This window comes from Bos taurus, chromosome 22, assembly GCF_002263795.3.
Source record: "Bos taurus isolate L1 Dominette 01449 registration number 42190680 breed Hereford chromosome 22, ARS-UCD2.0, whole genome shotgun sequence".
NCBI lineage: Eukaryota > Metazoa > Chordata > Mammalia > Artiodactyla > Bovidae > Bos > Bos taurus.
The window spans coordinates 58,667,268-58,691,693 of record NC_037349.1 but is presented as its reverse complement, the minus strand read 5'-3'; the positions used below and the strand labels follow the sequence as shown (position 1 = coordinate 58,691,693).

At 55.2% G+C, this 24,426-nt stretch overlaps 1 protein-coding gene across 1 annotated transcript in view; it reads right to left on the bottom strand.

The window, feature by feature from the left end:
• IQSEC1 (IQ motif and Sec7 domain ArfGEF 1) overlaps positions 1 to 24,176 on the bottom strand; it is a 211,252-nt gene extending 187,076 nt beyond the window's left edge. Inside the window, exon 1 of the mRNA XM_059879678.1 lies at positions 24,158 to 24,176. The gene's annotated coding sequence lies outside the window, so the exon portion shown is untranslated. The remainder of the gene's footprint in view (positions 1 to 24,157) is intronic.
• Positions 24,177 to 24,426: the final 250 nt, after the last annotated feature.

Sequence of the window (24,426 nt, the reverse complement as noted above, 5' to 3'; positions counted from 1 at the left end):
CCAGCAGAGTTAACTTCCCTCCTCTCTGGCCAGGACCCACAGGTCAGCTTTCTCATGCAGAACACATCCGTTTCTGTGCGTGTCTGTCCCTCTAGTTCAGGGATCCCCTCAGGGTCAGCCTCACAACTGGCAGGAAATAAATAACACCACCAGGATGATGACAACCATTTCTCAGAATAAGTGGGCTTTCCCGAGCCGGCCCACTGATGGAATGAATGCGCCTGACACCAGGGAGGCAGGCAGTGGTGTTGGGGGACACACTTTACTCTCCTGCACGATGAGAAAATCAAGGGCCACGGAGAGGGGTGGCCTCCAGCGTCACAGCCCACCTTCCTGCCTTTTGGGGGCCTGGGGGCTTTACTTCTGCATCCCAGTATGGCCCTAAAGCCCCAAGCCTGTGTGGACACGCCTCCCTCCCCAGCTCAAAGGACGCTGAGTGACCACGGTCACTAGTGCCTGAGCAGCAGGCTCGCCCTATTTCATCCTGATTGCCGCTGACTATTTTAATATCAAGATCATATCAGAGACATGACAGCCAGCGACATGGTGTTTTGGTGATTCAGCTCGCTTCTATTTTCTTCATCTTACGCAAATATTAAACGGCTGCTGGGGCTGTGGGCACAGGAAGCCTCAGTTTACTTGCAGAAACTGTCTGCAGCTTCTCTGAAGACAAGGACGGGAGCTGACGGCACCAAGGCGTCTCCAATGTGCAAAGTGGTCCCCGGCTGCTCCATCCTGAACAAAGCCCCCCGCATACCCACCCTGGGCCCACCCGACCCCCAGGCCAGAGCGCCCATGACACCAACATACGGAAGGGCCTGGAACCCGCTATGATCCGCACTGTCCACGGACGCCACACTCTGCTTTTCACCTACAAAGGCGCCGAAACAGGAGAGCTCTGTTCACAGCAACACAGAGGCCAGATGTTCATTTCTGGTTCTGGCTGCTCCTGGGTTCATCCTTTCAAGCCTTGGAAACTCTGGACACACTGCTTTTTGCCCACCACACCCCCAGCAAGCCCTACACCTGGATAACTCCACGTCCTCCTCCAAATCAGGCTGCAACACCGCCTCCTCCAGGCAGTCCCCCGTGCCTTCCCTCCAGCCGCTATTACACTCATTTCCAACCAGAATGATCCAGTGGGTTCAAATGCTGCTGTGTGTGTCAACAGGGTGGGGCTGTGGGCCCAAGGCTCAGGGCTGGTATTCACCCCATAATCTCCAGCCCCTCAGCCTGGGCCCTGGCACATAGTGGGGATGGAGCAGGGCCTCCAGAAAGCGTGAGCTAGGGACTTCCTGGTAGTCCAGTGGTTAAGAATCCACCTTCCAATGCAGGGGACATGGGTTCAGTCCCTGGTCCAGGAACGAAGATCCCACACGCCCCGACGCGATGACCAGGCCCACGGCCGCAACCAGAGCGAAGCCCACCCCTCGACGGAAGATCCGCGTGCGGCAGCGCAGACCCCACCTGTCACGACCGAGGCCTTACGCAGCCAAATAAACGCATAAATAAATAAACGAGACAGTTTTTACAAAACCCCAAAGCACGAGCTAAATACCTAAGCTTTGCCTTCAGGAAACTTACAGTTTAGTGAAAGAGAGCTAACGACAAGCGAGATGAATTTAAGGCACTCTGAACATAGATCAGGCAATCCCTCCCTGATGACTTACATTCAAGCTGAAATCTTACTGGTATTAACCAGGCAAAAAGGTATAAACAACCCTCCAAGGAGACAGGATAAAGGTGGAAGGCAGCACTTGTGCGATGGAGTAAAAGCAAGCATCCATGGGTTATGTGTCAAGTTAGGGCTGAGTTACTCTGAGTAACAAACACTAACCCAAATCTCAGTGCCCGTCAGAAAGGCTTATTACCCTTTCTATGCTATCTGTTCACATCCTTTCCCTTAGGACTTGGGCTGACGGAGCATCTCTATATCAGTTCAGTTGCTCAGTTGTGTCCGACTCTTTGTGACCCCATGGACTGCAGCATGCTAGGCTTCCCTGTCCTTCACCATCTCCCAGAGTTTGCTCAAACTCATATCCATTCGTCGGTGATGCCATCCAACCAGCTCATCCTCTGTCACCCCCTTCTCCTCCTGCCTTCAATCTTTTCCAGCTTCAGGGTCTTTTCCAATAAGTCAGTTCTTTGCATCAGGTGGCCAAAGGATTGGAGCTTCAGCTTTAACATCAGTCCTTCCAATGAATATTCAAGACTGATTTCCTTTACGATTGACTGGTTTGATCTCCTTGCAGTCCAAGGGACTCTTAAAGAATCTTCTCCACACCACATCTTTATATGGATCTTCAGCATCTCTGTGTGGATAATGCCATTGCCAAGAAGAAGAAAAAGAAGTGGCACACGCCAGCAAAGGGTACTGAATGCGGGCAAATTGTAACTTGGTTCCACACCAGGCTTAAGATTTTGATGTGTGTCCCAGGAGCGAAGGAAAAGCATTGCATAAAAATTTCCATATTTAGTAAACCACTCTAGCCATAGTGAAGAGAGCCCCAAACTTGACTTTTAGTGATGGAAGGACCTGGTACTCACAAACACCCTCAAAGAGATTTTCTACAGCAGCAGCCCCCTCTGCCACCACATAGGAACTAGAGCCCAGGGTCCTCAGGCACAGAAAACCCCAGGCCCCCACTCTGCCCTGGGTGCCCTCAGCAGCCACGGAGTGAGGAGGGGTTCAGAGCACAGCTCTGTGTGTGGACTCGCCTGAGCCCAGCCCAGCCCTGGGAGTGTTGCGGTCACTGTCCATGGTGCTCACGGGCTGACGCGGCCGTGCTCAGACCCAGCCACGGGCTGTGAGAGCCGAGGGGCTCCAGGACCTCACTTCCCCAGGGCTGCGTTTTGCAGAAACGAAGAAAGCAGAAGGTCAGTGTGTCTGTGTTAGCCGCTCTGTTGAGTTCAGTTCAGTTCAGTCGCTCAGTCGTGTCCGACTCTTTGTGACCCCATGAACTGCAGCATGCCAGGCCTCCCTGTCCATCACCAACTCCCGGAGTTCACTCAAACTCATGTCTATCGAGTCGGTGATGCCATCCAGCCATCTCATCCTTTGTCGTCCCCTTCTCCTCCTGCCCCCAATCCCTCCCAGCATCAGAGTCGCTTAGTCCGTCCAACTCTTTGCGACCCCATGGACTATAGCCCACCAGGCTCCTCTGTCCGTGGGGTTCTCCAGGCAAGAATACCAGAGCAGAAAGCCACTGCCTTCTCCAGGGGATCTTCCCGACCCAGGGATCGAATCCGGGTCTCCTGCATGGCAGGCAGGGAATGCCCCTGGGGGGAGGGATTCATCAGCGTCACAAAGTTAGGGGGCAGGGTGGGAAAGCGCACCTTCAGATGCTTCCTCGGACAGAACTCATTCCCCCAGGAGCCTCCTGCCCACTACTCAGAGCAACGGAAGGGCCTGAAAACGCACAACACTCACAGCAGGTGCTCAGTGTGTAATAGAAGCAGGGCGGTGGTACCGTTACCAGGCAACCGTTACCTTGAGACCATCAGCCCTGCGGTTAGAGGTCCTTTGCCGACACCACTGCCCCCCCCCCCCAGGTCCCCTACGCTCGGCATCTCTTTCTCTTGCTTTGTGTGGCAAATAGAAGCATGCTTGTCTGAACACCAGGGCAGTCCCTGTCCACGGGGGAGCCCAAGAGCCTTGGCCCTACCCTATCGCCCCTACTTGGACCTCCTTCCTTCGGGCCTTAGGAGACCCTACTCCCCACCTGCTCACCAGAAGTCTTGTCCAGACCATGCAGAGACTCGCACTCAGGTGGGAATGAAATGGATCCCCCCTGCCCTGTCCACGCCTCCCGTGAAACTCGGCTCACGCGCTCCTTTCTCTGTAGCTTAGCCTCCGTGGCTGCCACAGGAGACACCGAGCTGACTGTGAATCCACAGGTCAGCCCTGGAAGGCGCTTGTGAGGCGAGATCTGACTGCTGAGAGGCTTTGGTTACGAGAGACCTCGCTCTTCCTGCTTTGGAGGCTGCCCGTGGTCCGGAAGCAGAGCTTAGGCCACAGTGGATCTGCAGCTGTTTTGATGGCTGGGGGCTTCCGGCCTCGGTGGGGGTGCGGCGAGGTCCCTGAGGTTCTGAAGGCCTACTGTGTGTAGGCTGAAGAGGCACAGAGAGGAGAAGGTGGAGGCCTGCCCCAGACGTGTTCACAGACCACCTGTGGACAGGCCAGCCAGGCAGACTGCATCACAGCACGTGAGCTGCTTTTATGGGTGAAGCGTAGGGGCAAGGGCACAGACGCAGGGGAACTGGTGAAGCACAGAGACTGTTTACCTGAGACTGGAGGCTTGTATCAGTTAGTTATGTACTTGGCTGAAGTAACAGACAAGCCTACTGAGCGTGGCTTAAATTACAAAGGCATCTAACGTTTCCTGTTTAAAGACAATATGAGAGATGGGAGGCCCAGACAGGGCCTGGGGGCCCAATAGTGTCATCAGTGACTCAGATGCCACCACTTCTCTACCCCACCGTGACCAGAATGTTGGTGTCGTTCCCTCATGGATGCAATGTGGCTGCCTCTGCCCCGGCCATCACAGCACTCAAAGCAGAAGCAAGGGGGCACCTTCTTCCCTGTCGAGCTTTCTTTTCAGGAAGGAAAATTTCTCACAGAAGCCCCCCCAGACTTCCACTAAATATGTCACTGGCCAGAAGTGGGTCATGATCCCTTGTCCTGACTAATCACTGGTGGTGGTGGTGGGGAAACAGCTGCCATGATGGCTTAGACCAACTGTGATTCCTCCACATTGGGCATCCACAGGAAGAAGGCGGGGTGGGCTGGGCAAAGGCTTCTAGCTGAGTAACCAATACTGTGCTGTCACAAAGCAGAAACGGACAAGGGAACTGAAGGTCAGACACGGGAAAAGCAGAGGAGAGCAGCACGTGCAGTCGGCAGAAGCACCAGGGGTGGCCTGGGGGCTCGGGGTCACCGGCAGGCCACTGCCCGAGCGCAGAGGGTGGCCAGGGTCTCCTCAGAGGTTTTGCGCCTGGAGTGAAGCAGGCTTGGGCAACGGGGAGCTGCTGAGACTCAGAGAGCGATGCCGGGGCAGGTGGGAAGTCACAGGTGTGCAGAAGCTGTCTCGCTCAGGAGCTGAGCACAGCCGCTCCGTGATGGGCAGTAATGTCGCTAATAGACTGTGGGGCCTCTGTTCAAACACACGATTGCAACTGACGAGAGAGAGTACACGTGACCTTAAGTAACGAGTCTGCTGGGGCCGCTGCCTGATTCTGGATGTCAGAACACAAACACTCGGCCAGTTCCCAGACAGCTCCGCTGTCACACGGGCTGCACACACCTCTCCTCTCTCACCTGCGCCCTGCCCAGCCTCGGGCTCTGCAGACCCCAGGGCACCCAAACGACCCCGTGTGGGCGAGGCTGGGCGTGGGGGGTGATCACTGAAGGGGGCGTGGGATCTCAATCCATCAGCCACTTATGATCCCAGCATGCTTGCTGGGTGCAGAGGCCTTTTCTCTCTGTGACGCTTTGCCGAGGGCATACATGTGACCCCCAGAGACATGTCATTCCTTCTTATGACGTGGGTCTCCTGGGCCTGGCATGAGGAATACTCTGACACATGGAGACTACAGTCCCTGGGGGCACACAAGGGCAGCTGTGCCCAGGACTGAGAGGACAGCACCCCCAGTTAAGGTCCCCCAATGCCCAGGCAATCGGGTCCTGGAACTGAGGGGGCTTAAGGGTCAGGCGGCCATTTCCAGCCATGAGGGGCAAACCATCAGCATCCAGGGGGCTCGTTTTTAAGTTGAATCACACGTTTGCCACCAACAGTCAAGGCCCTTAGTCAGCAATCTTGTAACCTTCAGCCTCTCAGCTTTTATTTCTCTCTGGGACTAAGCTCTTGGCATTAAATTGAGTCCCATTATGGACATAAATATTGTCCCTTTCACATGTCACCTTCAGTATAAGAGCTCCCCCCCAACTCCCTCTTCCTTCCCCTCGTCAACCCCTCCCCACAGGTGAGCAGGGCTCTTTTAATGCAGTTCTGCAGATTGGTGAGCTAAGGATTTAGAATAACAGGGTGAGCAGGGGCCTGCCATACAGGAGGGCAGGGTGGGTGGCGGGCAGGGATGATTCACCTATAAAAACTCAGCCGGCTGAAATGTCAGGAGAGCGGCCGCCAAGGGCTGAGACGTGTGGAATAAATGGATTCAGTGTCAACCCAGCAGCCTTTGGGATGGCTGGCCCTGGAGCACGGCTCTAAGTGGAAAGAGCGGGTTCTCCAGCGCCCAGACTCCCGCCTTCTAGAAATCGCAGTTGAGATGTACAGATGCTTTGAAACCAGAATACTGGGGTTCAAGGCTGGCTCCACCGCTTGGTTAGTTCACTTCAGTCACTCAGTTGTGTCTGACTCTTTGCGACTCCCATGGACTGCAGCACACCAGGCCTCCCTGTCCATCACCAACTCCCTGAGTTTACTCAAACTCATGTCCGCTGAGTCGGTGATGCCACCCAGCCATCTCCTCCTCCTCTTGGTTAGTTATTAAAAGCAAAAGGAGCCTCAGTTTCTTCATCTGTAAAATGGGAACACTGAAGTCTCTCCCTCTTAGGGTGGGGAGGGGATTGAATGGGGCAACAGTGAGAAGGGGAGCTGACCGGGCTGAGGGTGGTCCCAGGATGCCGCTGTGGCTGCTACGACCACTGTCTTCCAGGGCAGGGTCAGCACGCTTTTCCTGTGAAGGCTCAGACAGTAAGTATTTTAGGCTGCATGGGACCTACAGTCTTTGTCCCAGGCATGACCCTCTGCTGTTGCAGGGCAAATGCAACTTCAGCTAACAAGTCATCCATCCTGCTCTCTCACTTTTTAACTTGAGATATAATTGGTACATTGTTGATATTTTCCCTAGCAGTCTTGATTCCAGTTTGTGCTTCATCCAGCCCGGCATTTTGCATCATGTACTCTGCACAGAAATTAAATACACAGGGTGACAATATACAGCCTTAAAGTACTCCTTTCCCGATTTTGAACCAGTCTGTTGTTCCCTGTCCGGTTCTACCTGTTGCTTCTTGGCCTGTATACAGGTTTCTCAGGAGGCAGGTAAGGTGGTCTGGTATTCCCATCTCTTTAAGAAGTTTCCAGTTTGTTGTGATCCACACAGTCAAAGGCTTCAGTGTAGTCAGCGAAGCAGATGTTTTTCTGGAATTCTCTTGCTTTTTCTATGATCCAGCGGATATTGGCAATGTGATCTCTGATTCTTCTGCCTTTTCTAAATCTAGCTTGTACATCTGGAAGTACTATTGAAGCCTCACTTGAAGGATTTTGAGCATTACTTTGCTAGCATGTGAAATGAGTACAATTGTATGGTAGCTTGAACATTCTTTGGCATTACCCTTCTTTGGGATTGGAATGAAAACTGACCTTTTCCAGTCCTGTGGCCATTTCAGAGTTTTCCAAATTTGCTGGGATTGGAATGAAAACTGACCTTTTCCAGTCCTGTGGCCATTTCAGAGTTTTCCAAATTTGCTGGCATGTGAAAAAGGAGGGTGAAAAGCTGACCTAAAATTCCACATTCAAAAAACTAAGATCATGGCACCTGGTCCCATCACTTCATGGCAAACAGGTGAGGAAAAAAATGGAAACAGTGGCAGATTTTATTTTCTTGGGCTCCAAAAATCACTGTAGATGGTGGCTGCAGCCATGAAATTAAAAGATGCTTGCTCCCTGGAAGAAAAGCTATGACCAACCTAGACAGTGTATTAAAAAGCAGAGGCATCACTTTGCCGACAAAGTCCACGGAGTCAAAGCTGTGGCTTTTCCAGTAGTCACGTGTGGATGTGAGAGTTGGACCACAAAGAAGACAGAGAGCCAAAGAATTGAAGCTTTCAAACTGTGGTGCTAGAGAAGACTCTTGAGAGTCCCCTGGACTGCAAGGAGATCCAACCAGTCAATCCTAAAGGACATCAATCCTGAATATTCATTGGAAGGACTGATGCTGAAGCTGAAACTCCAATCCTTTGGCCACCTGATATGAAGAGCTGACTCACTGGAAAAGACTCTGATGCTGGGAAAGACTGAGGGCAGGAGGAGAAGGGGACGACAGAGGATGAGATGGTTGGGTGGCATCACCGAGTCGATGCGTTTGAGCAAGCTCCGGGAGATGGTGAAGGACAGGGAGGCCTGGCGTACTGCAGTCCTTGGGGTTGCAGAGCTGGCCACGACTGAGCGGCTGAACAACTGAACAACAAGAGCTGCCGTGGGCCGCTGTGTTAGTCCCGGATGGACGGCGTGAGTTGCTCTTTGTCCATACTGTGGAGTGATCACCACAGTGAGTCTATTTAACATCCAGCACCCAGTTACAACGCCTCCTTGTGCTGAGAACCGTTGAGATCTGCTCTCTTAGACCTACTCCCGTCCAGACACACAGCGCAGGGCTGCTGCCCAGCGTCACCCGCTGCACAGGACACCCCAGGACCTTTATTATGTGACCGGAGTTTGTGCCCTTTGACTGTGTCACCACTTCGCCTTCTCTGACCCGCCCCTGGCACCCAGTGTGTCCTCTGTCTCAATGAGTTTGGGGTTTTATTCGGGTTCCACGTGGAAGGGAGGCTGTATGGCATGTGTCTTCTTCCGTCTCACTTCCTTCACAAGCATAATGCCCTCAAGGTCCATGGCTGAAAATGACAGGACCTCCTTTCTCTAAGGGCGGGTTAAGATTTCACATACGCATAGACACGCACATCACATGTTCCCTGTCCGTCCATTTCTCTGCCAAGGTTGTCTCTGTGACCTGGCTGTTGTAAATAATGCTGTAGCGAAGGTGAGGACGCAGGTATTTCTCAGCACAGCGATCTCCTTCCCACCAGATAAACACCCAGAAGCGGGGCTGCTGGGCCGCACGGCAGCTTTCTTTTCCTCTGTGGAGTGTCCATACTGTTTCCACAGCGGCTACGACAATTTCCACCCCATAACTGCATGAAGGCCCCCCTTTCTGCACACCCTGGCTAACTCTTGTTACTTCTTGTCTTTGGGTGGTAGCCCTTCTGGCGCATGTGAGGTGGCACCTCGCCGTGGTTTTGATTTGCATTCCCCTGGTGCTTGGCGATGCAGAGCATCTGTTCATGCACCTGCTGGCCATGTGTCCTTCAGAAGAATATCCACCCGCTCCTCTGCCCACTTTACAACTGGGTTTCTTGGTCTTCTGCTGTTGAGTTGTATGAGTTCTTGATATACTTTGGGTATCAACCCCCTATCAGATACACAATCTGTAAATATTTCCTCCGGGTCCGGAGGCACCTTGACCTCTGCTTTCTGGAGGACAGTGGTCCAGGCTTCGGATTTTCCATTTTCACCCCTGTGTTTCCAATTGGTGGCAATGCTGTGTTCTGGTTAAACGGCCTGTGGCCGGGATCACTACCCACTTTTCTGGGAGCCGGCTGCAAGGGGTGCGGTGGTGGGTGGCAACAGTTCTCCTGCAGTCATCAGGCAGACAGTCACAGGCCCTGGATTCACATCTCCCAGCCTCAGATGGGGCAATTCGTAGAGGACCTCGCTGCTGAAACATCGAGCGGGTGCTCTGTCCCTTGTTGGAACAACCTGGAAGCCAAGTTGTGGGGAACAAGGAATTCCCCCGAGTCACGAAAGCTCGGTTGAGACCTCCTGGGAGGCTAAACCCTGCTCCAGGCCACTGTCACTGAGGAGGGGAAGGTCTCGGGCTGCCACGGGAGAGCTGCGGGACTGCACTTGCCCTGCTCGCCCAGGGTCAGCTCTGGGACTCGCGGCGTGTGTGCTCTGCTGGGGGCACATAAGAGGGTCGGGTCTCCAGTGGGGGAGACTCACTTTTCCTCTGGCTGAGGGCCTCCTGTGTGCCAAGCACAGCCGTCCTCAGAGTCACGGTGGGAAGGCGAGGCGCAGAGAGGTCAGGGAGGGTTTTCAGGTCACACAGCCGCAGGGGCAGTGCTGGGCTCCGACACACCCCTGACGCCCGGCCCCCTTGCTCTCCTTTCCCCAGAGCCTTCAGGTCCCACACGCCCGCATCCCGCAGAGAGGCCCAGGGATGGGCACCGGAGCCTCCCTGCCCAATGAGCCAGACCGCTGCCGTGAAAGGGAGGCTGGGGCGTCTCCAGAGTCCCCGAGGCTGACGCTGCTCTCTGCACGGGGTCCCACGCACACTCCGGGCGGAGTCCAGCTCTGTCCTCGAGGCGTCGCTGTGTCCTCCGTGCCTGCGTCCCTGTCCCCACGGGGCTGGAAGCAGCAGCCACTTCACAAGGTTCTGAGGGGCCTAGAGTCCTTGAAGCCGTGCCCGGCACGCAGGGAGCGCCGTGGGGTATCTTCTCCTCTTCCCTTTGCTGGACAAGGAGGGGGCCTAGGGCGGGTGGTGCCTGGGCTGCACCCGGCTCTCACCCCACTCACCGTCCGGTGGGGGGAGGTGCCAGGCTGGGCTCGGTCTCCTGCCCCCCCCCGGGCACCCTCAGTCTCCATCTCCGCTGCCCGACGACTGTCTTCCGGAGGCGTCTCTGTGCCTCCCTGTTCCCTGCCTGCCCAGCAGCCCCTTCCAGGGGTTGTTCCAGAGCCTCCTGGCCCTTGGCCCCCACACCTTCTCCGTGTTGGGTGTGGGTGAAGCAATGGACAGTCTGGGGGAGTCCGACGTCCCCGTGCGCCCACGGCCTTGAGAGCCCAGGTGGGGCTGGAGTCTCATTCATGTGCTGATGCGCTCAGTCTTAGCAGCTACTTTGCTGGGTGGTCACAGGGGACAGACCAGGGGACTGCAGCACAGCGTAAGGAAGGGTGAGCCCGAGCTGGCCTCCTAACTCCTCTCAGCCTTGGTCTTCTCCTCGTTTGAATGGGCACAGCCTGCTGTGAGGGGAGTGGCAGCCTGGCCCACTGCCACACACCATCGTCCACGCCTCAGAGGCCAGAGCCCACTTACGGAAGTCTGGGGGTGGGGGGCGGGCACCAGTATCATCACCCCGTTCTGCAGGTCGCAAACTGGCATGGAGAGGTGGCGTGACCCCCGATCACAGAGCCCAGGCAGCCCAGCTCGTGGCCAGCGCCCATGCTGGCCGCCCCTCATCCTCCTCCGGGAACCACAGCTGCAGCCTCAGTGCTATTATTCTGAGGGAGCAGGGTGGGGGCATGTGGGACCCGTTTCTCTGAGCACTGCAGCAAGGGGCTATGCCGCATTCACTGCTGGACACCCAGGCCCCGCCCAGCCCGGCCACACTGCAGGGCCTGAACCAGCGTTTGCTGAGTGACCGCCTGACCATCGGCGGACCTGCACCATGCCCAGTGCTTCCTCAGCTCTGCAGCACGCCTGGCTTCACGGCTGGGCCCCCCGTCAGGGACAGTCAGGGGACCAGAGCTGCTCAGCAGGGCACAGAGAGCCTCAGGATGCCTGGGACTGCCCCAAGTCTCCCCTGGGCCATCCCAGGCCAAATCCCCGGGAGGCCCAGCTGGCTCTCAGGGTCAGCAATGAGCCCCATCCCCGGGGGCATGCACACAGGCGTGCACACTCAGCATCTGATGGAGCGCTGGGGTCAGGCTGCTTTCAACGTCCATTCCAAGCCTGCACCCCTGCCGCCAACACAGAGTCGGCCATAAAGACACTAGCTGTGTGGCCTGGATTAGAGCAGGTTCCCTGCCGTGTGACCTTGGGCAGCCAATGCCCCTGGGCCTCAGTGTCCTCATCTGTAATAAAGAACTACTAACAGGGCCTGAGGAAGGCTCACTAAGCTGCTCTCATCACCATCCCCATCATCACAGAGGGAGGGGGATGGAGGCCTGCTACAGGGACAGGGTCACATGCCCCCACTCCCCACACCTCTGAGCCACTGTGCATGCTGTTCCACCAAGCACACCCACACCCTTCCCTGTCCTGACCAGATCATACCGCGGTGATGCCTCAAGGCCCCCGGACCCTAGCCCATCTTCCCCACCAGATGTGTCCCTACTTCACCTCAAAGCCCCCCACCTCCTGGCCTCCTCATCTGGCATTATTCTGTCTCTCATGGACAGACATCCAGGCTTCCTCCTCACAGTCCCCCGAGCCCCCGACCCGGGACTAAGTACACAGCAGGTGCTCAAGGCAAGCTTTCTATGGATACGTCCTACTTTAAGCCAGCCTGACATGACACTTCGCAACCGCTTAAACTAATGAACAAATCAACTGTACAGTTTTGTTTTGTTTTTTTAACCATATCTTCAATCTGTTGACTAATGTATGGGCTTCCCTGGTGGCTCAGTGGTAAAGAATCCATCTGCAATGCAGGAGACGTAGGAGACACAGGTTGGATCCCTGGGTTGGGAAGATCCCCTGGAGAAGGGAATGGCAACCCACTTCGATATTCTTGCCTGGAAAATCCCAGGGACAGAGGAGCCTGGCAGGCTATAGTCCATGCGGTCGCAAAGATCTGGACATGACTTGGGCACGCACCATCAGTTGACTAACGTATGTTAGGGTTCCTCTCCCTCTAAAATCACAGGCCACGACTGGAGGAGACATAAGGAGTTAAACAGGACTGGCCACCCAGGAGGCCCTACAGATCGGTCTCCACAAATGGACAGCTCAGACCAAGCCTCGGCCAAGCAGGAGGCCCCACAGATCTGTCTCCACAAACGGACAGCTCAGACCAAGGCTCGGCCAAGTTCTAGCCTCTGCTGTCATACCGTGCATGGAATTTGGTTGGTTTTTCAAATTAAGCTTTTATACTTGTCAGCCTAGCAGGGAAGTTGTCATTTCCGAACTCATTTTTCCAGCAATAATCAAGTTACACCACGCATGAGACGGCCTGTTCCCTGAGTTATTTAATTAGAATCTGCAGCTATTAGCCGGGAAAGAGTCAGTGCAGCATATTTCAAAACAACCTACATCTCTGGGAAGGGGCGGGGGTGGTGCCCCTGGAAGATATCAGCTCCTGACTCCTCCAGTCGGGAGCATCAATCTTCCCGCCGTAAATTTCCAGAGAAGCACCCAGAGGGGAGAGTGGGCTGGAGCTGAGCCTGGCTGTCACCCACAGGAGGAAGGGCTGGAAACGTCAAGAGAGCCATGGTCCTGAGAGAGGCTGGACCCAAGGGAACAAGAAATGTCCCCTGAGGACTGCTGCTTGGGCCAGGATAAGGCTCAGAGACTGTAACAGAGAGCCCCACAGCCGAGTGGCAAATGGAAGCTCCCATCCTTCCCACTGGGTCTGGAGGCAGACAGTCCAGGGTTGGTCCCTGAAGCTCCTCTCCCTGATGCCCGTCGTCCCTGAGGAGTGGCTCGTCTACACAGGGGCAGGATGAGAGCCAGCGTCAGAGCTCCTGCTCCCAGGGGCACGACCGAGGGAGAAGCAGCAGAAGCCAGCGTCTCTCTCCTAGGACACATTCTAGAGGCTCTACAAATCTCCTCCCCTCCTGTCCTGAAGGAAGGGAGCTTCACACGGCCAGCCTCGCTGCAGAGATGGGAATCCTTTATTCCTGGGTGGCTGTGTGGCCAGCTAAATGTTGGTATTCAGTGCTCTGGGAAGTGGACAAGACTATTGGGAGCCTCAGGGACCCCTCAGCCCCACCCCTTCTAATGTTCCGCCCACCACCCCACCCATCTCTACCTGAGGTCCTATTTTATGAGACTGTCGTGTGGACCAGACAAACCGCATTAAGCAATTCATAATTCAGGAACCAGCTACATACCCTGGGCTTCTGGCTGCTGTTGAGTTTTGCTGGCAGATTGCTGGTGGGGATCCCTAAGGGACTGAGGTTCCCCCGCCCTGCCAAGTGCCCTGGGCACCTGTGGCCAGATGTGCCCTGTCCAGTGGCAGGCAGCTGTGTTACTCCCTGCTCACGGCTACCCCACTCTTCAGGAAAAGCCCATAGCCCTCCTTGAGAGACTGAGCTTGCACTAGGGTGAGCAGCGGCAGCCGTGGCCCAGCCCAGGCCCGGGGCTCACGGGAGAGGAGGCGATGGTCTCGGGAGGGCCGTGAGCTGGGGCGTGAGTTTGGAGCCGCCAAGGTCAGTGCACAACTGGGGGTGGTCCTGCAAGCCAGGGGGCCAGGCCTGTCCCTGACTCCCCATGTCTGCCCTGTGTGTGCCTGACAGCCCGCTCTCTTCAGCCCTATGCCTGCTGCTTCCTGTGCTCAAATTCACACATCGGGGGCCCTCCCTGATGGGGAAAGGGGAAAAGGCCCGACTCCTGCATGACAGTCAGAAAAGCCAGCTGAGAGGAAAGACCAAGCCTCTTTGGGGGATCACCCCCACCCCCCGCTTTTTCTGATTTCCCACACGGGCTGGTTCGTGGGGCTTTACTATCCTATGACGAACCTCTGGGTCGTAACGAACACAGACCTCAGGGCAGAAGTTCCCCTCGGTCCTTCGGGAGATGGGGTGATGTTGGTGCAAGACAGTGATGCGCGATTTCCACATTCCCACCCTGCGGCGGCCCCTGGCCTTTCCCGGCAGAACCGCGTTGGCGGCTGCTGGGAATTGCCTGATACTTCTTCTAAGTCATCATCCCACCTCGTTGCTCTGATGAACTCCAAGCACCGTGTCACTCCAGGACCATACACAGCCCCACCTCTGGGCGGGGAGGATGCAGGACAGAGCATCTGTGAGGCAGCTTTCTGGAGCATCCAGTTCATGTCACGATGAGGAAGGACCAAGTCCTTGATGAAAACCATCTCTCTCCCCTACCAGCACGGCCCTAGGTGGGTGGGGGGCTGGCAGGCTCGCTGTCCTGACTCCTGGTCCCCCTCAGGCCGCCACGTGGGGACGAGAGGCTCCTCTGCCCAGAGACCTTTGGCTGAACCTCACGGGCAGGGTGAGGCTAGATCTCACGGCTGCTGTGGTCAGCAGAAGGGAGCCCTGGCAGTCATGGGTGGGCCCTGCACGCTGGGTTTCCTGGAGCTGAGACAGATCCGTGGCCGTCACTCTAAGTCCTGGATCTCGTCCCTTCAACGCCCGTGGTTCTCATCGCTTCTGTCACCTAGGCGTCCTCGCTGTCCCAGGGAGGCTCGTGTACGGCCTGTGTTGACCCATGGATTCCTCAGGACGTCTTCTAAAGTCCTCTGTCACTAGAGTCAATGGTCATCATTTTCTCCAAGAGGTTTTCATGCTCAGACGACAAGGAACCCAGTGCTGATAACACAGTACCCGCTGCCTCAGCTCCACACAGTCCTCCCCCGAGGGGGCAGGGACCTAGTGGCCACGGTCCCAGGCTCCACGCTTGCACCAAGGGGCTGCCGTGGTTTCGGCCCAGGAAGAGTTCCAGGGCAGCGTATGGGGGGGCTGCAGAAGTAGGGGTTCAGCTTACAGCCTATGAACTTCCTGCCAAGGCCCAGCCTGCAGCTCTCACGTCAGAGAGGAGGGTTCCCGGCTTCAGGCCCCTCACTCGGTCCCTTCCTGGCGGCCGTCCTGCAGGTGGAGCTTAGCTCCCGATGTGCCCAGGACTGTGTGTCCTGCAAATGGCCCAGCGGGTCTCCTCCAGTCAGTCCCCACAGATAACTTCATGAACTTTGTACATAAGACCTTCATCCCGCGGCCTTCGTGGAAAAGTGCCTGGAGGCAGAGGAGCCCTCCTGATTTTCCTTGGGTCACCTTGGTGAAGCTACACGGGCCACTGATCTCGAGGAGCTTGGAACAGTCCACAGGAGCCTCCTGTCAACAGGGAGGCCTCAGCGAGGCCCTGTGCCGTGGTCACCTGCTAACTGACTACACTCACAAACAATGCTAACTGCACTAACAATGCCAGCAATGCCAACTAACTAGTGATGCTAACAGTGCTGACTATGCTGACTAACGGCTCAGCTGGTGAAGAATCCGCCTGCAATGCGGGAGACCTGGGTTCAATCCCTGGGTTGGGAAGATCCCCTGGAGAAGGGAAAGGCTCCCCACTCCAGTACTCTGGCCTGGAGAGTCCCATGGACTGTATAGTCCACGGGGTGGCAAAGAGTCGGACACGACTGAGCGGCTTTCACTTTCATACTAACAATACCAACAATTCTAGCCACACTAACTATACTAAAAATACAAAAAACAATCTAAGAGAAAAAGCACAAAGAAAAAATTTTTAAAGAGAGTAGAGAACAGAGAAAAATAAACCAAATGGGAGTAAAAAGGAAAAAACAAGCTAACTGTGGGGCCAGAGGGTCACCAGAGGGAGGTCAGGTCGCCAGAGGGAGCGTCCTGGGTTATAAGAACGGAAAGCCTGGGCCCAGCAGGGACCTCTGTAGGTTTTCTGCAAATAATCACAGCAGCGCCTTTTGAGGTCAGAGCAAGAAATGGACCAATCACAGCTGGGGATGAGCCACAACGATCTGCTCACTAACTGGTCTCAAGACCTCTTTACTCTTAAAAACAAAAAAAAAGGACCCAAACAGCTATTTACGCGAGTTATTAGCGATTACTTCATTCAAAATGAAAACTGCAGGATAATCCAGTGGACTTTTCATTTCTAGTTTGAAAATCTGTAATCATTTGTTACTTTTAAAGACCTCATAACATCGACACTTAAAATGTTAAATTCTTTCTCCTTAAAGGTCTGGTCCCTAATACTACAACTCAGCTGACATCACGACACTCTAGGGAAATGATAAGACATGACAAGCATCTTTATTCTTTCTGTTACCAGGTCAAATATGCAGCGTTTGAAAACTGGGAGGTTGAGGCAAGATTCTAGGATTTCCCCTTCACAATCCAACTAACCCACGCAGAAGAAATAATTAGAATAGAACAGATGGGGATTCGTTTATTATCAACTCTAAGAACCACTGGTTCCAGGAAGTGATGTGTGTGAAAAACTACACAGAAAAGGAGAGATCTGGCCTAGGTTGGATACGCTATTAGCATCTGTAGAGGTGTAAGGACAGAGAAGGCAATGGCACCCCACTCCAGTACTCTTGCCTGGAAAATCCCATGTATGGAGGAGCCTGGGAGGCTGTGGTCCATGGGGTCGCTAAGAGTCGGACACGACCGAGCGACTTCACTTTCACTTTTCACTTTCGTGCATTGGAGAAGGAAATGGCAACCCACTCCAGTGTTCTTGCCTGGAGAATCCCAGGGACGGGGGAGCCTGGTGGGCTGCCGTCTCTGGGGTCGCACAGAGTCGGACACGACTGATGCGACTCAGCAGCAGCAGCAGCAGCAGTGCTGTAAGGAAGACAGCTTTCATCATGTTTTCACCAGTGATAGCGGGAGATTTCTCATCAGAAACCTTTGAGGCACAGGCTGATGTAAAGTCAAGAAAGCTGTCAACCAAGAATCCTATATCTGGTAAAACTGCCCTTCAGAACTGAGGGAGAAATTAAGACCTTCCCAGAGAAGCCAAAGCGGAACAATTTCTTTACCACCAGACCTGCCTGCAATGAGGGGTTTCCTCAGGTTGAAATGAAGGATACCGGAAATGTGAAGAGATAAAGATCTCTGGTGAAAGTAAAGTCCCAGATAATTAGAAAAGTTACAGGCACTCCTGTAACTTCACTTTGTAGGTCCTCTTTTTCTTTTCTACTTAAGAGACTAACGTACTAAAAAAAAAAAAAAAACAAACAGCTATTAGCCTGTGTTTGGCCACACAGTGCATGAAGATGTAATTCTGGGACATCAGTAACTGAGAGGGAACGGAGTCGGAGCTGCAGGCAGCAGAGGTTTTATACTTTGTTACAATTGCTGCTGCTGCTGCTGAGCCGCCTCAGTCGTGTCCGACTCTGCGCGACCCCACAGACAGCAGCCCACCAGGCTCCCCTGTCCCTGGGATTCTCCAGGCAAGAACACTGGAGTGGGTTGCCGTTTCCTTCTCCAATGCATGAAAGTGAAAAGCGAAAGTGAAGTTGCTCAGTCGTGTCCAACTCTTAGCGACCCCATGGACTGCAGCCCACCAGGCTCCTCCGTCCCTGGGATTCTCCAGGCAAGAACACTGGAGTGGGTTGCCGTTTCCTTCTCCAGTGCATGAAAGTGAAAAGCGATAGTGAAGTTGCTCAGTCGTGTTAAGTTGGTATACATTGGCATTACAGTACTATAACTTTAGGATGTTAAGTGTAATCCCATGGTAAGCAGAAGGAAAAGAGTCAAAGAATATACACAAAAGGAAATGAGGAGGGCATTAAAATGGCTCACTACAAAAAAAAAAGTCAGCTAAAAACAAAAGAAGATGGCCAAGTTGGAAAAGATGGACAGAAACACCATAAAGCATATAGAAAGCAAACAGGAAAATAAAAGCAGCAAGCTTTCCTGACCAGTCATTATTTTAAATGTAAATGGATTAAAATTTCCAAACAGAATACGAATTGGCAGAAAGGATACAAAGGTCTCATTCTAGTTGCAAAGACACAAAAACACTGATCAGGAAAGGACAGAAGAAGAGAGTCCATGCGGACAGCAGCCCAGGAGGGCAGGGTGGCTGTGCCAATGCCAGACGTCGAATCTGCATCGGGATGTGTCCAGTCACGTCTGACTCTTTGCAGCCCCGTGGACTGTAGGCTGCTAGGCTCCTTTACGCATGGAATTTCTCAGGCAAGAATACTGGACTGGGATGCCGTTTCCTATTCCAGGGAATCTTCCTGACTCAGGGATCAAACTCCCGTCTGTCGAGCCTCTTGCGTTGGCAGATGGATTCTTCACCCCTGGTGCCACCTGGGGAGCCCCAGATAGGCTTCACATCGGAAAAGGCTTCAAGAGGCAAAGAAGGCACTGCACATTCAGAGCAGCTAGAAGATAAAACTGTAAACACAGATACTCCTAACAGACCACCAAAATATACAAAGGGAAAATGGACAGAACAGGGGGAGAAATAGTTGGCTCTACATAATAGTTGGAGCCTTCAATACCCCATCTCAGGGACGGCTAGGACACCCAGACAGAAGTGAGGAAGGGGGAATCCGAAAAACACGATAAGCCACCTAGATCCAAGACATACGCGACCCTAGCAACCAACACAAACACGCATTCACAGGAGGCCTTCTCTGGGACAGACCATGTGTTAGAGCACAATTTAAGTCTCAGTAGACTTTGACGGAGGAGCCTGGTGGGCTGCAGTCCATGGGGTCGCTAAGAGTCGGACATGACTGAGCAACTTCACTTTCACTTTTCACTTTCACGCACTGGAGAAGGAAATGGCAACCCACTCCAGTGTTCTTGCCTGGAGAATCCCAGGGACAGGGGAGCCTGGTGGGCTGCCGTCTGTGGGGTTTCACAGAGTTGGACACGACTGAAGCGACTTAGCAGCAGCAGCAGCAGACTTTGAAAGGTAGATATACACAGTATCTTCTCCAGGCACAATGGGATGACGTCAGAAATCCTAACAAAGGAAAAGTGGGAAATTCACAGTTTGTGAAAAGTACACGACACACTTAAAAAGAACCTATGTCAAAGAAGAAATCATGGGAAATTAGAATTACCTAGAGGCGAAGGAAAACAAGGACATATCCATCTGAGAAGTGACATGCTCACAAATAAATAACCCAACTCTGTGCAACTTAGAAAACTAGACACAGGAGAACAAATTAAACCCGAAGCTGCCGAGGGAAGCTCCCAGTAAAGATTAGAGCAGACGGCAAAACAATAGAGAAAATCAACAAAACCCAAGGCTGGTGCGTTGGAAAGATAAGCCATTTACCAGACTGTGAGCTAAACTGACTGAGAAAAAACGAGGAGGCAAATTATTCAAACAGAAGTAAACACTGCGACATTATTACTCATTGTAGGAAAATAAAAGGACTATGAGAGAGCACCAGGAACAACGGTACTCTCGTGAATTAGATAACTTGATAAAGCAACAAATTCCTAGAATTCAAAACGAGCCTAACAATTCACACGCAGGGGTGAGGTCAGCTCAGATGTGGTGAGACCCTGACCCACAGGGGACACTCATTAAATGGTATTGTACTTAATGTCTACCAGTGAGTATGAGTTCACTTTAAGGGGCTGATGAGATAACGCTTAACCCTGCAGAAAGCCTCTGCATCTTAAATACAGTATCAGCCCTCCTGAGCACTCCATGCAACTCTTCATTCTTTCCAAACTCTACATTCTGCAAATCTCTCCTTCTTCCCCCTAAATAAATCATTAAAATGTTCCAAGTCTGGCCCTCGGGAGCTTCCCCTGGAATGGAGTGAAAAGCAGACGCACGCTCCCCGGGCACAAGGAGCAAAGTCCTACGTTTGCAAAATGGTCAAAAATGAGTCATTTCATTTGTGGAAAATGAATACATCTGATCTTGCAAATGTTTCGCCTCGGGGAAAAGAAGCACACGCAAATTCTCAAACAGGCTTCTCTTGGTAATAGTTGCTGGCTGCTCCGCGAGGCTGAGATACCCAAGCAGGAAGGCGGCGCCTCAGATGGTCTTCGTCTAAACGGGCCCCAAGGCGGGTGGGGAACAGGGGTTCTCCCTGGATTCAGCTCCTTAACGTTTAGCAAAGAGCTCACAGCATCCATCAACACCTCACTTGGCTAGGATAACGAAACCCAGACATCAAAGGCGGCCCCTTCTGCCCACTATCTGTAGTGAGGGTTTGCTGTGGATATGCGGACGTGAAGGATTCTCCATTGAGCAAGGTGAATGGTCCACTTTTTTCCTCCAAATTCATGGTCTGAAAATATTTATGGGTCCTGAATCCAACAGAACAAACAGTTTTTCCCTGTTCTGTGCAAGACGTGCTGCGTCTCCAGGTGATACCAAGGCAAATTCACCCCACTAAGGCCCGTGGGGCCTGCCGTGTGCCTGGGGTGCCGGCCCCACCTGCAAATGCCCCCAGGCCTCGTCCTGGGTCCCTAACTCTACCCGGGTGAGTAAGACAGGGGCTCACGTCACTAGGACACAAAGCACCAAGGACCTGGATGTTAAAAGTGCGCACGGCAGCCGCGGAAGGCAAGTATGAAAGCCGAGCAGGACCCCGTGGGCATCCTGGGCACGGGAGCCTTTCTGGGAAGCCTCCACGACCTTCTCTGAGTTCCCAAGCGCAGTTCAAACAGCTGCCAACAGGGAAGGGAAGGGACGCAGGGACAGGGACGGGGCAGTCAAGAAACGGCCGTGCAGCCTCGGAGCAGGGTCCTGCTTTGTCTCAAGGGATACACTGAACAATCTCTCTGAGCTCTTCACAGAACCAAAGCCCAAGCAATGGAAGGTGTCAGCGTTCTTCGGACCAGAGAAGACGCCTGAGGTCACATTAAAGCAAGCAGAGAAGTTCATCCGGAGCCCACCTGGGGCCAGGTTAAGGGGTGTAGGGCCTGAACGCAGCCTCATCTTAGCAGCAGCCCCACTCTTGAACCTTTGCTATAAAACTTCTCGCCCAACCCTCCCAGGTAGGGACAGACAGTTTTCGAGGGCAGGAGCCCACTGTGTACCCCCGTGCCAGGCAAAGCAATAGAGCTCTTCTGTTCTACTTCACCACAAACCCTTGTCTCCGAGATTCTATTCAGCACTGATGCAGAGGCTGAACTTTCAGCTTCAAGGGGAGGAGAGGAGGGCAGCACGTCAGCCTCGCCCCCTCTCAAAGCTTCAGGGCGGCAGCAGCTTGTGGGGGATTCTGAGAAGGCAGAGGTTCGCCCTGGGGAGAGGGTGGAGGAAACCGCACGAGTCACACCCACAGGCTAGAAGGCAGGCAAGGAGTCAGTGGTCACATTTAGAAGGCAGGAGCGCTGCTCTGCAGGAGCAGCTCAAGGAGGACTCAGAGGAAAACCAGGCTGCACCGGCGGGAGGTGCTGGAGGGGCAACAGGGCTCACGGAGCAAGAAGCAGGGGGTCCAGGTTTCAGAGCACTCCTTCTGGTGGGGAAGGGGGTGCTGCAGGGAGGCCGCCTGACAAGGTGTGGGTGCACAGACAGAAGACACCCCACCACACGCCTCCCCGGACACCCAGATCTGCAGCCGTCCTGCAGGGCAGTCCCTGAGCACCAGGAGAACAGAGGGGCCCATCGCGAGTCAGAGATGAGTGGTTCGGGGGTTGCCGGTCCTCAGCAAACGGAGGGCCGTGTGCGTGCTCTGCCCATGCCCGAGCACCGGCTGTGACGTGTGGCAGAGGCCTGAAGGCCGTGTCGAGAGCCCCGGGAAGAAATGCAGCATGGAGCCTGGTCCAGGACGGAACCGGCACCTTCACGTCCTGAGAGTTTCCACCCACAAGCCAGGAGTGCACAGAACCACATGGACTGCAGCCGTCAGGCTGGGGTCCTCACGGAAGAGCCAAAACGCAGCCTTCTCTGCCCACACGCCCATCCGAGTTCCGCCCTGCCCAGCTCCTCCGCTCCAGGCGCCCTGCCGAGAGCCGTCTGGCTGGAGCTGGGAACATATGTTCACTCCGCACACCGCCCCCCGTGTCCCAGGGCCGTTCCTGTTCCCACCAGGCAGCCAAGCCATGTGGCTCTGGGTCCTCACATGAGCGCCCCCACGTCCCCCGCATGGACAACCCTCCTCCCGCGGGCTTGCTGCCAGCACCACGGCCTTCAAACCCCACTTTCCTGACAGCCCCCCACCCCTCCATGGGGTGCAGAGGCTGGGGGGGAGCTGTGAGAACAGCTCGCGAAGTCTTCAGGCCCATTCGCCCGCCCCCCTGCAAGGCCCCTCCCCCTGCGCACACCTCCACCCCTGCTCACTGGGAACCAGAACCCGAAGGTCTCTCGGGAACCGCCGTGCAGCCCCGTCTCAGCTGCAGCACCTTCTGGGTGAGCGTGCCAGAGGCGGGTACGGGAGGTCCTCAGATCCCACGTGGGTGGTGGGGGCTGGTGGGACTCCACTCTCCCCTCTCCTTGCCAATCCGCTTCTGATGTCTTTGCACACCCCCACTGCTGGGACCCTCACTCCCTGCCGACGGTGCTTGACTTTTAATGAGCTTTCTGGAGAGGTCGTCCACGGGTCGAGTCCACAGCCCAGCAACTGCACCAGGACTCGGAGGAGGGTGGCGGCCACCCTTCCCTGCCTGCCCTGAGCCCTGCCCCACCTCCTGAGGGGACAGCCTACTGGCCGCCTGTGCCTCCTGCCCTGGCTTTTTAATGCAGATGTTATAAGGCAAGAAAGCACATTCTTCTGTCTGACTTCCTTCCCCGAAACGTCACGTGACGTCCAGGCTCACCTGCTCTGTTCACGCACAGCACCCCCGGGCCTCCCCCTCACCAGCAGCCGGTGAACACCCCTCTCAGAGCTGCAGGCGGCTCTCACGGACCCCGGGCGGCCCCGGAACACCCAGCCAGGCCGCCCCTGCACGTCCTGGACGCTGTCTCGCAGGGCATCGCCTCCAGCCCTTCAGGCCTGGGGTGGCCCGTCCTTCTTCCTCGTGTGGCGCTCTGTTCAGGCCCCTTGAGGGTGCCTCTGCTGCCTGCCTGACTCGGGGCCATCAGCCCCAGCCCCCTCTGCGGCCCCTGCTCTGTCTCCCGGGCTCAGGACCCTGCCGGCACCTCCTGGGCTAAGCCGTAGCCCAGTGCAGTGGCTCCAGGAGCCTCCCCAGGACACAGGCACCTTCACTCCGCCTCCGGCCCTGCCCCGGACCCTGCCCCGCCTGACACTCCCAGCTGCAGCCCCGCGAGCGCCTCCTCTACCCACTTGGTCACGGGAAGGCACTTGGAGTCCCCCAGGCACCCTATGGGCCTGGGGCCATGTGGTTCTTAACCACCTTCTGTGTCTCCTCCTCACCCCCACGCTCACCACCAGCCACTGTCTCCCATCTCCCATGGCCTCCTTGGCCCCCAACTCAAGCCTTGAACTCCACTGCCCCAGCCCCTGGGCTGAGGCATGAACACCCCCTCTGGGTCCAGTCAGAGCCCCCGGTGCCAGGGATGGGGAGGCATAGGGCTCTTGGCCGCCAGCCGCGTGAAGGTGCCAGCAGTCTGCGGCATGCACATAGAGACACACCGCAGCCCAGGTTGGGGGTCCGTCCCTCCTGACTCCCCAGAGACTTGCCCCACGCACCCAGCCTGGCCCCAGGGGCTGTCTGAGCTGAGAAGCTGCTGGTCCTACATAGGTCACAGCCCAGGCGAACCTGGCCACCACTACCCCGATGGGAAGGAACCACCAGCAGGCCAGGGGACCTCTGAGAAGGTCACTCTGGGACCAGGAAAGGCCCAGCCATAACCGGGCGCTCTCACTCCAGGACGCCGAGCTGGCACAGTGCGGCCAAGGTGCCTGGGCGCCGGGCAGGGCTTCGACCCCCCAGACCGTGTCAGAGAGAAGGAGAAGCACATGGTTTCACCGATGTGGCCTTCCCAGGACAGACGGACAGACGCAGACAGAGGCGGACGGCACACTTACCTGACGCTGCGGGAGCTTTCTCCTTCTGACCTGCAACGAGAGAGCAGACACTCAGAATGCGGACTGCGGTGCAGGGACCCACACAAGCGCATGGACATGGGCCCCGGGGTCCCGCCGCCCAGGACCCCCTCTCCAGCCTCGCAGACCGTCCCTGGCCCAGCCCCAGGGCCGGCCCTGAACACTTTGGGGCTCCTAGCCCACCCCGGTCATGCCCCTCACTTCGACTGGAATTGTTTTTGTAGGAGGTGGGGACCAACCCTGGAGTTGGG